The sequence below is a fragment of the Triturus cristatus genome, chromosome 11 (genome assembly GCF_964204655.1).
Source record: "Triturus cristatus chromosome 11, aTriCri1.1, whole genome shotgun sequence".
In the NCBI taxonomy this organism is placed as follows: domain Eukaryota; kingdom Metazoa; phylum Chordata; class Amphibia; order Caudata; family Salamandridae; genus Triturus; species Triturus cristatus.
The window spans coordinates 412,686,559-412,700,375 of NC_140594.1; the positions used below are offsets into that span (position 1 = coordinate 412,686,559).

The 13,817-nt window shown below is 52.6% G+C and overlaps 1 long non-coding RNA gene across 1 annotated transcript in view; it reads right to left on the bottom strand.

The window, feature by feature from the left end:
* The window catches only part of LOC146784336 (uncharacterized), a 225,014-nt gene that overhangs the window by 57,192 nt on the left and 154,005 nt on the right, over positions 1–13,817 (bottom strand). The gene's annotated exons all lie outside the window — the stretch shown is intronic.

A 13,817-nucleotide genomic window follows, 5' to 3' on the forward strand; every position in this document is an offset into this window, starting at 1 on the left:
CTCTCCAACACCTCCCTTTCTCTCTCTGCATATGTTACTCTTAGCGCCAAAAGGAGCAGGCTAGAAGGCCTCGCTGTTACCTCCGCACCTTATCGGAACAACAGAGGTTTTGTTCCTTAAGGTTGAGAGCTGTTGTTTCTGTCTGTGCTTTCAGAAGCTATGGCATCTCCAGGCTGGGCGATTAACCCGTCTATAGCGTGGTGTGTCTTCATTTTGCCTTCACAAAGGAAAAGATGTCTACAGCTTTCGTCTGCAAGACCCTCAACTTGCTATCCCTGGAATCGAGGAGTCCTCTCTCTTCCTATAACATTCTAATGCAGATTATATGCACTACTTAGACTTTATTGAATGTTATTGAAACAAACAACCAATACAGGAGTCCTAATGCCCTTCACCTACTTATGTTCCAGTGAAACCGCGTGTACTCTCTTCCTTTAGCACAACGCAGCAGCTCTGCTTGCTGTGCTTGTTTACATGAAAAGTTCGTAAATCAGCCCCCGACTCTTGTGAATTCTACAGGTTACGCATGTGCTGTAGTGGGGGACACATATCTCCTCATCATATAGCTTTCCTCATCCTTCTGCATACGAATCAATGAATGAATAAACAGCCTGGCCACCCTGCAGTGCTGCGCCCACACACCATTCCTTTGGCTGCAGTTACGGCCTCTTCCATGCGTGCGCACCAAGGCACCATTTAATTTATTATAAGAGGTCGTGTCACGGGTGACGGGCGTGCGCACCATTTGATTCATAATGAACAGCAGCAGAAGAGGCTTGCTGAGTGAGGGGGCCCCTGGAGCGCGGGGGGTCCCCTCGCATGCCTCGGACAGACTCACCTGAACATCCGACTTGAGGGCTGGCCTGCAGCTTCAGACTCAGAGGCAGGCGGGAGCGGGACCGGGCAGCACAAAAGACAGGGCAAAGGCAAGCTAGCCAGGCAGCAGAGGCTAGTAATAATTTAAATTATGGCCCGAGCCGGTGACGGTCCTTTTCAGTCTATGGCCAGGGCGTTAGGCGTAGCGGGGTTGTGTCACGATGCCTCGCCCTCGCTCACCTCAGGCTCACAAGTCTCACCGTCACGTGCACTTTTAATTGCGGGCGCTCCGCAACGCGCATGTCTGACAACAAATTTAAAATAAATGGCACTGGTCGGTCATCAGCCCCTGCCCCACCCCGCGCAAACAACTGCGCGCCGCGCGCACTCGCACCCACCACAATGTAATGCCCCGATTACTTTCCGGTAATCTTCATTACTCCGAGTATAGTCTTCCTCGCCACATGATAACAAGTGAGCTTCAGCTCCACACCAGAACCCTCCAAAGCAAAAAAGTCAGCCTCCCATGCCTCCCATCCCTTCCCAATATGGCCGACCCAGTATACCCATGACCTCTATAAGAGGCGGGCCGGCCCAACCCATCAGCCTGAAACTACCAAGCATAAACATGAAGCCGATAGCCAGACAGGGAGGGAGGGATGGGAATCATGTGGCGAGGAAGACTATACTCGGAGTAATGAAGATTACCGGTAAGTAGTCGGGGCATTACCTCCTCGTTAGTCTTCCTCGCCACATGATAACAAGTGAGCGCATACCAAAGCCAAACGGCTTCATGAATACGCACCAGAAACCAACGGACCCGAAAGGGACGCCCAGGAAAGAGGGAAACCCAACAGATCAGATGAGCGGAAGGACCACCCAAGAGAGGCAACCACAAGCTGGAAGAACGAGCCCGAGACAGAAAAACACCGGGAAGTCAGAAAACCCGGACCCCCGAGACACGAAGTGCCGCCAAAAAAAAACCTCCCCAACCAAAGGACGAAGGAGGACAGAGTAGGCACGGAACCAGACCGCACGGAGCCAAATGCAACAGCAAACATGCCCCAGAGAGAAAGTAGCAAGCCGGTCCAACACACCAAGACCGCCCAAAGGACAGCCAAAAGCGAGAGGGGATCAAAAGCCCAGACAGAGGAACCGAAGAAACAGAGGGCATCCCCACCATAGCGACCCAACAAAAAGGCCACAACAGAAAGAGAGACGCAGGCCGCCAACACAGCAACACCGCAAGGGCGACCCACAGAAAAAGACCCCCAGGACAGGATCGCGTCACCAACAAGAGAACCCAGGCAGGCTCAAGGCAGAAAAGACCCAGGAAGGCGCCGGAAACGACACCGAAGAGACCCGGCCATCAAGGGAACCCAACCGACCAACCACGAAAAGCAAAAAGTCGAAAGTACCGCCCACGTAGGCCGTAGAGTGGAAGGGACCAGGCCCATGGTCAAGCCACCAGAAAGGAAGCGAGCGGCCACCAGAGGACCCCAAGCAAAAGAAATCCCACAGAGCCCGGAAGGAAGGGAAAAGGCCACGAAGCGGCCCAGGACCGCCCCGCACAGGCACCAAGCAACCCTGACCCAGGAACGTCCCATAAGAAGGAAGCAGGCCGCCGAAGCGAGCACCCAGGAGGGCACACAGCCTGCCAGCAAACAACCAGGCCCCGCCCCGTCGAACAAAGAAGAACCAACAGGAACGGGAGTGCAACAGAAGGGCAGGGCGAAAGAAGCCCGAGCCCAGACAAAACACCCAGGGAGCCACCGAGCCAACAGGACCCGGAACCCCAAAACCAGGGACAAAAAACGATGAAGACAAATCCACACCGGAAACACAGGGCCCCGTCAGGGAGAAAAAACGGGAGTCCCAGGCCCGCGGGCACCCAACAACCTCGCTGGGAACAAAAGCCAGCCAGGGAAGCCAGAAAGCAGAGACAGGACACAAACCAGCGCCCACAGATGCAAAACATGGACCAAGAAGGAACAAAGCCCAAGAGAACCACCGCAGCAGCAACCGCCAAAGGCAAAGCACCCAGGCGAGAACCACCAACAGGACAAAAACCCCAGCCAGGCCAAACAAGCCCAGAACCCCTGGAAGAAAAAAGGACCCCAGGAAGCGCAAAGCCGCAAGGCCAGACGAGAAGGCCAAAGAGCCAACATCGGGGACCCAAAATGAAGCAGACAGCATCAGACGCCCCCAGGAGAACTCCCATCCAGGCACCAAAGAGGGCCGACCCACAGCAACAGGAAGAGAGCAGACGATAACAGGAGCCGGCCGTGCGGCACGGCCGCATCCAGAAGAAAAACGACCTAGGCAAGGACAGCACCATCCAGCCAAAAAGTCAACAGGGGCGAACCTCGCAAACACCCCCGAGCACGAAGCAGGGGAGAAACCGCCCAGGAGAGCAACAAGAAGCCCCCACAGGGCCGGGACAAATCCCAGAGAGGCCAAGGAACGGGCGACAGAAAACCTATCAACCGAAACACCGGTCCAAGAAAGAAATTCCGAAGACCACAAGACAAGGACCCCACCAGAGAGGAAGCCCAAAGCACCAGGACGAACCAGGTCACCAAACAACAAGGTGCAAACCAGCCCAGACCCTGCCAACCACCCAGAGCAGAGGAGGCCAGACGCACACAGCGCAAGAAGGTCAAGGGGCCCGGAACGCCAAGTACGGGAAGACGGAGGAGCCAACCAAACGGCAAGGTGCAGCACCACAAAGGCTGCAGCAGCCAACCCAATCACAGCAAGGAAAGAGACCCGAGAGGGCGCCACAGAGAGGACGCAAAGGTCGCCAACATCACCGCCATCACAGGCGAAGACGGAACGGAACCGGAAGCAAGGCAGGCACAAAAAAAGTCCAGAGACCATCAGGATGGGAAGGACTACCACCGGACAAACCAGGCAAGAATCGCCCGCCCATCAGGACCACAAACACTCGAAACATACCCCGAGGATGGTCCCACCAAAAGCAGACAACCCCAACACGAACAGTCGGGGTGACACACAAAAAGAGCCCACAAAACGCACACGCCTGCAGAGGCGGGTGCCAAACCTCCGGCCCGACCAAGTCACTGCTCCCCAGAGGCCAATAGCACAGCGGACCCCAGAAGGGCAGCCCAACAACCAGGGAAGAATGGAGCGGCCCGGCAGCGGGCACAGGCCCGGAACTGAGAGGAGACCACCCGGATAGCAGGCCGGAGCCGAGGAGAAGAACGACCCGGACAGGAGGCGGCGCAGCTGCCGGACGAGCCAGGGAGCAAGAAACGACGGGGAAGCCACGGACGGGGCCCCTGACAGGAAGAAAAAGGGCAAGCCCCCCCAGGAGCAGGAGGAGTGGCAAGAGCCGGCATGGAGATCACCTAAAACAGCCCAGCGAAGAGCGGACAGGTGCCAGACGCCCGGCCCCAGACGCAGAAACCAACAGCATGGTGAAGGAGGACGCCCAACCATGAACCCACTGACATCGCCACACAACGGCGAGCAGGAGCCCACAGGACGGAAGGACGGCAGTCCCAAAGCACGGAAAGGAAGAAAAAGCCAGGGACAACTCAGGAAACATGAATCCAAGGCCCCAGGACAAACCCCCAGCGGGGCAGGAAACACAACCCCCAGGGCAAATGGACATCTCTCCGCCAGAGCTTGAGCCACCAACCAGAGAGCAAGAGCACCCAGGTCGGAACCAAACCCAAGAGACCCCACACGGAAAACCAGGAAGGGACAAAGCCGCCAGGACGACGAGCGAATGCGCCCGCCAGACGGGGACATAGCACCGAAAGGGCGGAAGGGATACCGAACTCGCCAAACAACAAGCCCAAGTAGGACCCGAGGGAGTTGGAGCCCACGGTAACAGGACCAGACACAAGACAAACCCATGAGCCACAGCACCGGAGACCATCCACACACAGCGCATCGCAGCAGGATCGCCAACCCCAGGACATCCGACTGGAGGAAATACCATCGCCTACCCTGGAGACTGAGCCAACAGTGACAGTGCAAGACCAGGGATGGAACACCAAACCCCCAGAGTAAGAGTCAAAGACCCTAACCATTAGTCCAGAGAGACCCTCCGCGAAGGAAGAGACAAAACGTGACAACAGAGCGACAGCACAAAACAAAACACGGTCCGAGACACCCATAGGTGAAAAAAACACAGACCACAGGCACGGCGGTACAAGGAAAACCCACCAGCCAAAGAGGAAAGCAGACCCATGGAGAAACGGATACAAACAAAACCATGCAGCTGCCCCAGGGGAGCGCAAACGCGCGGCACCCGACAAGGGTGGCACTGATCTGGGCAAAACTCACCAGACGCTTGCCGTCAGGGTAAACGAGCCAGCACGGTACCACCAGGATCAGGGGAGCCGAGGCAAAACAGCAGCGCGCGACCTCTGGCTGCCTGGAGCTGCGCGCGGCGCCCTGCAGCACACGCGGATATCCGTCCGGGAGCCGGAAGCAACAAAGGAAAACCCAACGGCAACGACCGGGATACAGCATGGGGAGCTGAGAACCAACCTCACCGAAGGCGGTAGGTACACTCGTGGGTCACATGGACACAGCAGCAAGCACCACGCAGCAAGCGATACAAGCGCCAACACCGGGGCGCTCAAAGACAAATCCAGTGCGCTTCACAAGAGCACCAGATCCATAACATACGGAGGCAGTCATTGTTGGCAGTCACGGGGAGAACAAGTGATTCGCTCAGAAACACATAACGTTGAGCGACCCTCCCCAGACTCGAACCAGGTACCCCAGCTCGGAGGTAGACCACCACAGTACCCACCCTGCGAAGGACAAAACGAGGCGACCAGCGCAGCCCGGCAACCCACCCTCGCAGGGAACAAAGTGGGAAGCCCATCGGGAGAAGTGCCCCACAGAGACAAAACAACACCGGGGACCCTCCACGACCACAGCCCACCAGAGCCCCTACACCCGGCACTCAGGAGGTAACAAAGGCGGGGGGCGGGAACAGAGGATGAGGTGACACCCTGGAGCCATCAGGATCGGGGAGACCCAGCAAGGAGAGCCCGCTAGAGCAGGGCTGGACAAACTCCCAGAGCCCCCAACCTGAAAACCGCTAGAGCAGAGCAGGCAAAGCAAGGGGGCAAGGGAAGGGCACAAGGCGGGGGAAAACACCCATAGCAGGAGCCCGCTAGAGCAGGGCCTCGTCCCCCGGGCCGTAAGACCGCTAGAGCAGGCCCAGGCCCCAACTTACCTGATGAAATGCACAGGAGAATCTGCAGCACAGAACGAAAAAAACAGGCTGATGGGTTGGGCCGGCCCGCCTCTTATAGAGGTCATGGGTATACTGGGTCGGCCATATTGGGAAGGGATGGGAGGCATGGGAGGCTGACTTTTTTGCTTTGGAGGGTTCTGGTGTGGAGCTGAAGCTCACTTGTTATCATGTGGCGAGGAAGACTAACGAGTAGGTAATACATTAATAAAGAGCCTCAGTGAAGTCAGAGGCCCGGCACCGGCCAGGGCCCGCACACCATTTAGTGTATGTGTGTCACGGTGCAAATCACTTCATTGCCCCGTTCACTATTTGCACATCGCATCACCGGAAGCCCGGCGGGGCCCAGGCGTGCGTGCGCACCATTTTATTAAGAGGCCGCAAGCAGGCCATTTAATTCATGAAGAGGGCAGAGGATTGCTTGCTGAGTCTGAGGGGGCCCCCTGGAGCGCGGGGGGGCGGCCCGGCGTGCGTGTGCACCATTTTATTAAGAGGCCGCCAGCCGGCCATTTAAGAATCAGTGTGAGGGGGCCTCTGGAGCGCGGCCCCCCCCCCTCCCGAGGCGTGAGTGCGGCATGCATCATTTTATGGAGAAGTGTGGCTCAATGATTGGAGCGGCAGACCCTGATGCAGAGGTCTAGCCCGGGACCAGGGTTCAATTCTCCGCCTTGGCGGGTCTTGGGCTCAAATTTCCACGGACTTGAAAATTCTCGCCTCGTGCCTATTCCAATCATGGAGTCCCACTCTGCAACTCTGGGCAATAGCTTGCTTAATCTCCACAACGGTCCCCACAACGCTAAGGATGCCTGGCCTCCACCTTGGAGGTGCCCAGGAGTGGACGCCTCACAGGGAAAGCCAGGATGGGTTCCACAGCGGTATTCGTACAAGCGCCTTGAGACCCTTGCGGGTGAGTAGTGCGCTATACAAGTATCAATTTACATTTATTAGGAGGCCGCCTGCCGGCCATTTAATTCATTAAGAGGCTTGCTGTCGAGGGGGCCCCTGGAGCGTGCCCCCCCGCACTGCGGGGGCCTTTGTTACGCCCCTGACAAGTCGGAGACTGCTTTGCAGAGCTCCTTCTGTTGGCAATGGCCTTGGCTATTGATATCGAGAAGGCTTTTGTCTCCCTATCGTGGGACTTTCTTTTTGCAGCAACAATGGGAATGGGGATAGGGATGGGTTCATTGGCTGGATAAAACTACTTTACACCAAACTGATGGCCAAAGTCAAAACAGGGACTGTGCTTTCGGATAGCTACAGTGTGGGCCAGTGTATATGACAGGGATGTCCTTTGTCGCCCATCATATGTGCATTAGCCTTGGAACCACTTGCCAATGTGATCCATCAAGGTGCACACTATTGAGGTCTCTGCATTCATGGGAAGCCACTCTTTCTATCTTTGTATGCGAAAAATATGCTATTAAACATGTGGGGAACCTCAACAGATGTCATGGGAGCCTTTGGTATCTTAGTACAGTATGCTTAAAGTAGGCTCACTCTCTGGCCTGTAGGTTAATTGGGAAAAATCATGCGCATTCCCACTAATGCTAATGAAGAGGGGACTGCCCAGAAGCACTAGGGGATAGGCTCCACTGGACACCCACCATGCTCAACTATCTCAGGGTCCGCATTTACCACTCGGCAGACAACTTCTTGAGGGTAATATACGAGTGGCTGTGGTGACAATGCGCCCATCGATCAAGTTTTGGCTTCCACTTTCAGTTATGGACAGAGTCGCCCTGACAAAAATGATCGCCCTCCATAGACTATTCTACTTTATTACTACTCTTCCTGTGAATGTCCCTAGAGAGGTGTTCTGAGACATTGGCACCCTAACCCTGCAATTAATATGGGTCGTGGGTAGGACATGAGTGGTGCTAGTGAAGGTTTGGCTACCTATGTCTGAGCGTGGATTGGCGGTCCTGGAGAAAGCTGGGAGAATTGCCAGTGCTTGACCTAACTAGGGTTGGTGATTTGTATATCAACAACACCATTGAGGAGTTTGGTGCCACAAGACCAACATGGGATCCCGCGCTACACTTTTTGTTACACGGATCACTGTAGGTGGCAATTCGACACGCACAGGGTTGACTGAACCTGAGGTACGCCTGGGCATTCATTGCATATGCAAGATTGATGGGCGGGCGACATGCAGTCTCGCTCTTATACAAGGCACTGCTCGGACAAACAAAAACAAATTTGCGGCCCTTAAGCGAGAGGTGGGAGTTAGAACTTCGTACTCCCATGGAGAGGTGGAATGGGCTAAATTACTGGAGCATACCCCTAGTGTTCCCCCAACACGTGGTTTAAGCTAATTCAATATTACTTCCTTTACAGGGCATGTATCACGCCCAAACAGTTGAATCTATGTCCACAGTTGCGAACTCGTGCTGCTCCAGGTGCGGAGAGCCTGATACCGCATTCCTCCACATGGTCTGGGAGTGCCCAAATCTAGGCCCATTCTGGAAATAAGTGCTGAAAGCTATGACAATGGCCTAGGAGCGTCCGTTGCCCACATCTCCTGGAACCTGCCTCTTGGGTTGCTTTCCCCGACCAAAGACCGGGGAAGTCACTACCAGATTTGCAGATCTGGCATTCATCCTAGAGAGACGCCAATTGACGATGACCTGTAAAAAACAGAGGGTCCCACTGTCCGGGGTTGGTTAGCGGAGGTCCGCAAATGGGCCTTGTGCAAAAGCGCAGAATTGAAAAGAGAGGGGAACAAGGGGTTGCGACCTGGGAGCTGGGTGGAGGCTTGGGCACAAATACTAGATGATCTGCCACATGTGGGGCGAGATGGACAATTATTTGGGCGCACTGCTGAGCAATGGGGCTAGGCATTATACAACCTGTCTAGAACTTGTGTATTATGAATGCCCGCCCCTCTTACAAGGTATCACCCCAGACTAGGGGAGATCTGGCCACTGAGTCCTGCACGCACCGAGACATATCTACCCTCAAGTACACTACATACCCAATCACACTAAATTTGTCATGATTTGTAATGTTCTTACCAGTTCTATCGTGTTGGAGAGGTTCTTGACTTCGGTTCTTGAGGGTTCTGGTCTGTCCGAGGTAAGGGCGAGCCTTTCTGGTAGCCACAGTGCTGCCGACAATGAAAACCCAGAGCAGACTGTGCCCTCCAAAAAGAGTCCCAAGAGGAAAAAACCCCGTAGGGAAAAACCTCTGTTGAAGGCGGAAACTCCAGGAACAGAAAGGAAGGAAATAACCGACAAATAAGAGCAAACACCAGCAAGGAGTAGAGAATAGAAGGCAAGAATTCCAAATAGGAGTGGAAGGTTAAAAGGAATCCAAACTGGAACAGGAAGCACTAACCGGAAACAAAAGTGTGCCAACAGGAAGCAAAAGTACACCAAGCAGGAGCAAAGGTCACCAACAACAGCGAGGACACACCAGCAAGAGCAAGGAGTGTTGCAACGCAAGGCAATGAAGGATTCAGCCTCTTAAATACCAATAGGCTGGAAGTTATGTAACAGGAATTTATGTAACAGGAAATAAGCAGTTGCCATCTTGGATAGGGAAAAGGAAACATGAGGAATAGGAAAGGTCACCATCTTGGAATGGGTAAAACAAAGAACCTTCCCAAGTCCCTCTGGGAGACAGGACTGAGGACTAATGGGAAGAAGAAGTAACAAGATGTCACCAGGAGAATATACTGGAAGCCGCAGTGAAATGTGCAAAACAAAAAGTGAGTGAAAATATGCCCCATAGAAGTACTAGAAGCTGCAGCTCCAAAATTGAAGTTGCGGTGTTCCTATTGTGTATTAATGAGCATTAACGGGCCGCTGCTTGGTGTTGCGGCGTTCCCGACCAAACATAAGCGTCGTGGAGTGTAACTGCGATGCTGAAACAACAGGCAGCCATGCAGCACTGCAACATACCCGAGATGAAGGCGCTGTGGGGGGAAGATCAAGATCAAGTTTTGGCTTCCACTTTCAGTTATGGACAGAGTCGCCCTGACAAAAATGATCGCCCTCCCTAGACTATTCTACTTTATTACTACTCTTCCTGTGAATGTCCCTAGAGAGGTGTTCTGAGACATTGGCACCCTAACCCTGCAATTAATATGGGTCGTGGGCAGGACATGAGTGGTGCTAGTGAAGCTTTGGCTACCTATGTCTGAGCGTGGATTGGCGGTCCTGGAGAAAGCTGGGAGAATTGCCAGTGCTTGACCTAACTAGGGTTGGTGATTTGTATATCAACAACACCATTGAGGAGTTTGGTGCCACAAGACCAACATGGGATCCCGCGCTACACTTTTTGTTACACGGATCACCGTAGGTGGCAATTCGACACGCACAGGGTTGACTGAACCTGAGGTACGCCTGGGCATTCATTGCATATGCAAGATTGATGGGGGGGCGACATGCAGTCTCGCTCTTATACAAGGCACTGCTCGGACAAACAAAAACAAATTTGCGGCCCTTAAGCGAGAGGTGGGAGTTAGAACTTCGTACTCCCATGGAGAGGTGAAATGGGCTAAATTACTGGAGCATACCCCTAGTGTTCCCCCAACACGTGGTTTAAGCTAATTCAATATTACTTCCTTTACAGGGCATGTATCACGCCCAAACAGTTGAATCTATGTCCACAGTTGCGAACTCGTGCTGCTCCAGGTGCGGAGAGCCTGATACCGCATTCCTCCACATGGTCTGGGAGTGCCCAAATCTAGGCCCATTCTGGAAATAAGTGCTGAAAGCTATGGCAATGGCCTAGGAGCGTCCGTTGCCCACATCTCCTGGAACCTGCCTCTTGGGTTGCTTTCCCCGACCAAAGACCGGGGAAGTCACTACCAGATTTCCAGATCTGGCATTCATCCTTGAGAGACACCAATTGACGATGACCTGTAAAAAACAGGGGGTCCCACTGTCCGGGGTTGGTTAGCGGAGGTCCGCAAATGGGCCTTGTGCAAAAGCGCAGAATTGAAAAGAGAAGGGAACAAGGGGTTGCGACCTGGGAGCTGGGTGGAGGCTTGGGCACAAATACTAGATGATCTGCCACATGTGGGGCGAGATGGACAATTATTTGGGCGCACTGCTGAGCAATGGGGCTAGGCATTATACAACCTGTCTAGAACTTGTGTATTATGAATGCCCGCCCCTCTTACAAGGTATCACCCCAGACTAGGGGAGATCTGGCCACTGAGTCCTGCACGCACCGAGACATATCTACCCTCAAGTACACTACATACCCAATCACACTAAATTTGTCATGATTTGTAATGTTCTTACCAGTTCTATCGTGTTGGAGAGGTTCTTGACTTCGGTTCTTGAGGGTTCTGGTCTGTCCGAGGTAAGGGCGAGCCTTTCTGGTAGCCACAGTGCTGCCGACAATGAAAAGCCAGAGCAGACTGTGCCCTCCAAAAAGAGTCCCAAGAGGAAAAAACCCCGTAGGGAAAAACCTCTGTTGAAGGCGGAAACTCCAGGAACAGAAAGGAAGGAAATAACCGACAAATAAGAGCAAACACCAGCAAGGAGTAGAGAATAGAAGGCAAGAATTCCAAATAGGAGTGGAAGGTTAAAAGGAATCCAAACTGGAACAGGAAGCACTAACCGGAATCAAAAGTGTGCCAACAGGAAGCAAAAGTACACCAATCAGGAGCAAAGGTCACCAACAACAGCGAGGACACACCAGCAAGAGCAAGGAGTGTTGCAACGCAAGGCAATGAAGGATTCAGCCTCTTAAATACCAATAGGCAGGAAGTTATGTAACAGGAATTTATGTAACAGGAAATAAGCAGTTGCCATCTTGGATAGGGAAAAGGAAACATGAGGAATAGGAAAGGTCACCATCTTGGAATGGGTAAAACAAAGAACTTTCCCAAGTCCCTCTGGGAGACAGGACTGAGGACTAATGGGAAGAAGAAGTAACAAGATGTCACCAGGAGAATATACAGGAAGCCGCAGTGAAATGTGCAAAACAAAAAGTGAGTGAAAATATGCCACATAGAAGTACTAGAAGCTGCAGCTCCAAAATTGAAGTTGCGGTGCTCCTATTGTGTATTAATGAGCATTAACGGGCCGCTGCTTGGTGCTGCGGCGTTCCCGACCAAACATAAGCGTCGTGGAGTGTAACTGCGATGCTGAAACAACAGGCAGCCATGCAGCACTGCAACATACCCGAGATGAAGGCGCCGTGGGGGGAAGAAAGATGCGTCGCAGGGTGCCCCGCGGCCCGCGATGATGAAGCGGGCAGCGCCACGGGCTGAGCCATTGCCCGCAGCACAACACACTTTGACTCAACCCCTAGCATCTCCTAAACTCCCACATGGCTGGTTCATGGTTGTAATTGTGTATTTTGGTTTCTGGCTTACTTCACTGAAATATTGCATACTCTCTCTTCTAAATGTGAACACAAATAAACATGCAAATCTATATTTGCTCAGTAGTTGTACGTAAACATGAATCTAATGCTATTTTGACTAGTGCGGAGGGATGTAAAGCAACTGCTATGTTATTTGAATATATGAAATTTGAAAACTCAATAAACTACGTATAAGAAAAAGGGCAAAAAAACAGTAGCAGTCAGAGCCCACAGTAAATTTGTATCCACCCCAGAAGAAGAGAAAAACCGTGGTAATTCTGTTAGTAGCCACAAGAGAGCGAATGACGATGGAGGTGTGGGAGGGCCTTTTAAAAATGTTATAAATAGATATACACATGGTCAGAGAGAGTTACCCTTGCATCAGCCACTAAGTTAGTCAAACAACAGACAGTGGGAAACCATAATGCACCTGTAACAATACCTAAACTTGAAAGCAGACCTAGGAAGAAAGGGAGATACATGAAAAGTCACGCGGGAGCCACATTAAATTCCGAAACCCACACCCTCATTAAGTCCCTTTTTTTTACATAATTACAGAAGGACATCCAGTTAGGAGCTGTGTGACAGAATGAAGTAAGGACGAGTAAGACAGCAGTAAAAGGAGGCCCATTGGCTACTGTTAGAAAATCACACAAACTATTTGATGAACTGCCCACATCATTTGCATTACGGACTCGGGTGGTGAGGTGGGGGCAGGGGCATGGGGGAATTTAAAAAAAAACCTCTTACCTGTGACGGCCAGCCGGCGCCTCTCCACCATCCTCTTCTTCCTGACTCCGGTTCCAGCAGTATACAGGAACCAGCAGGAAGCACCCGGCTCCATATAGCCAATCACAATGCCTGCATGGAGAATATAGGAAGTGAGCATGACTGTTTTGTGCGGCCCGTGAGGGCTGAACAAACAGTCATGTGCATAGGAGTGGGCAAACCACTCCTCCCCTGCTCCTCTGTCCACTGAAAGGGTTCTCATCAGATATTCAGATGGGAGTCACAAAAGATCCAGAGGGTGCCATGAGTAGAGAGAGGAAAGGAGATCCACTGAGAAGTGTAAATATTATGTGACGCATCAGCTGAGAGAGCAGATTTCAGAGACACCAGACCAGTAATGGAAGCCCATGGAAGAAGGTCCTTCGAGGGCTCGCGGAGTGAACTTTGCGTAAATGCATGCAGAGTCAGCATGCAACGGCCTGAGGGAGTGAGTGACGATCTTACATCTATGATCAGAGCTGTATCACTAGAGATTAGGAGTTTGCAACATCAGAAAGAATTTTAAAAAAATTCAAGACTCCTTCTGGCCACTCGAGAAACAAGCATTTGCAATGCAATAGGTCTCGGATTGACATTAGTTTGAGCTATTGCCATTGTAAACGACATGGGGGCAGATTTACAACTTCTGGCGCATCTCTGCTAATCA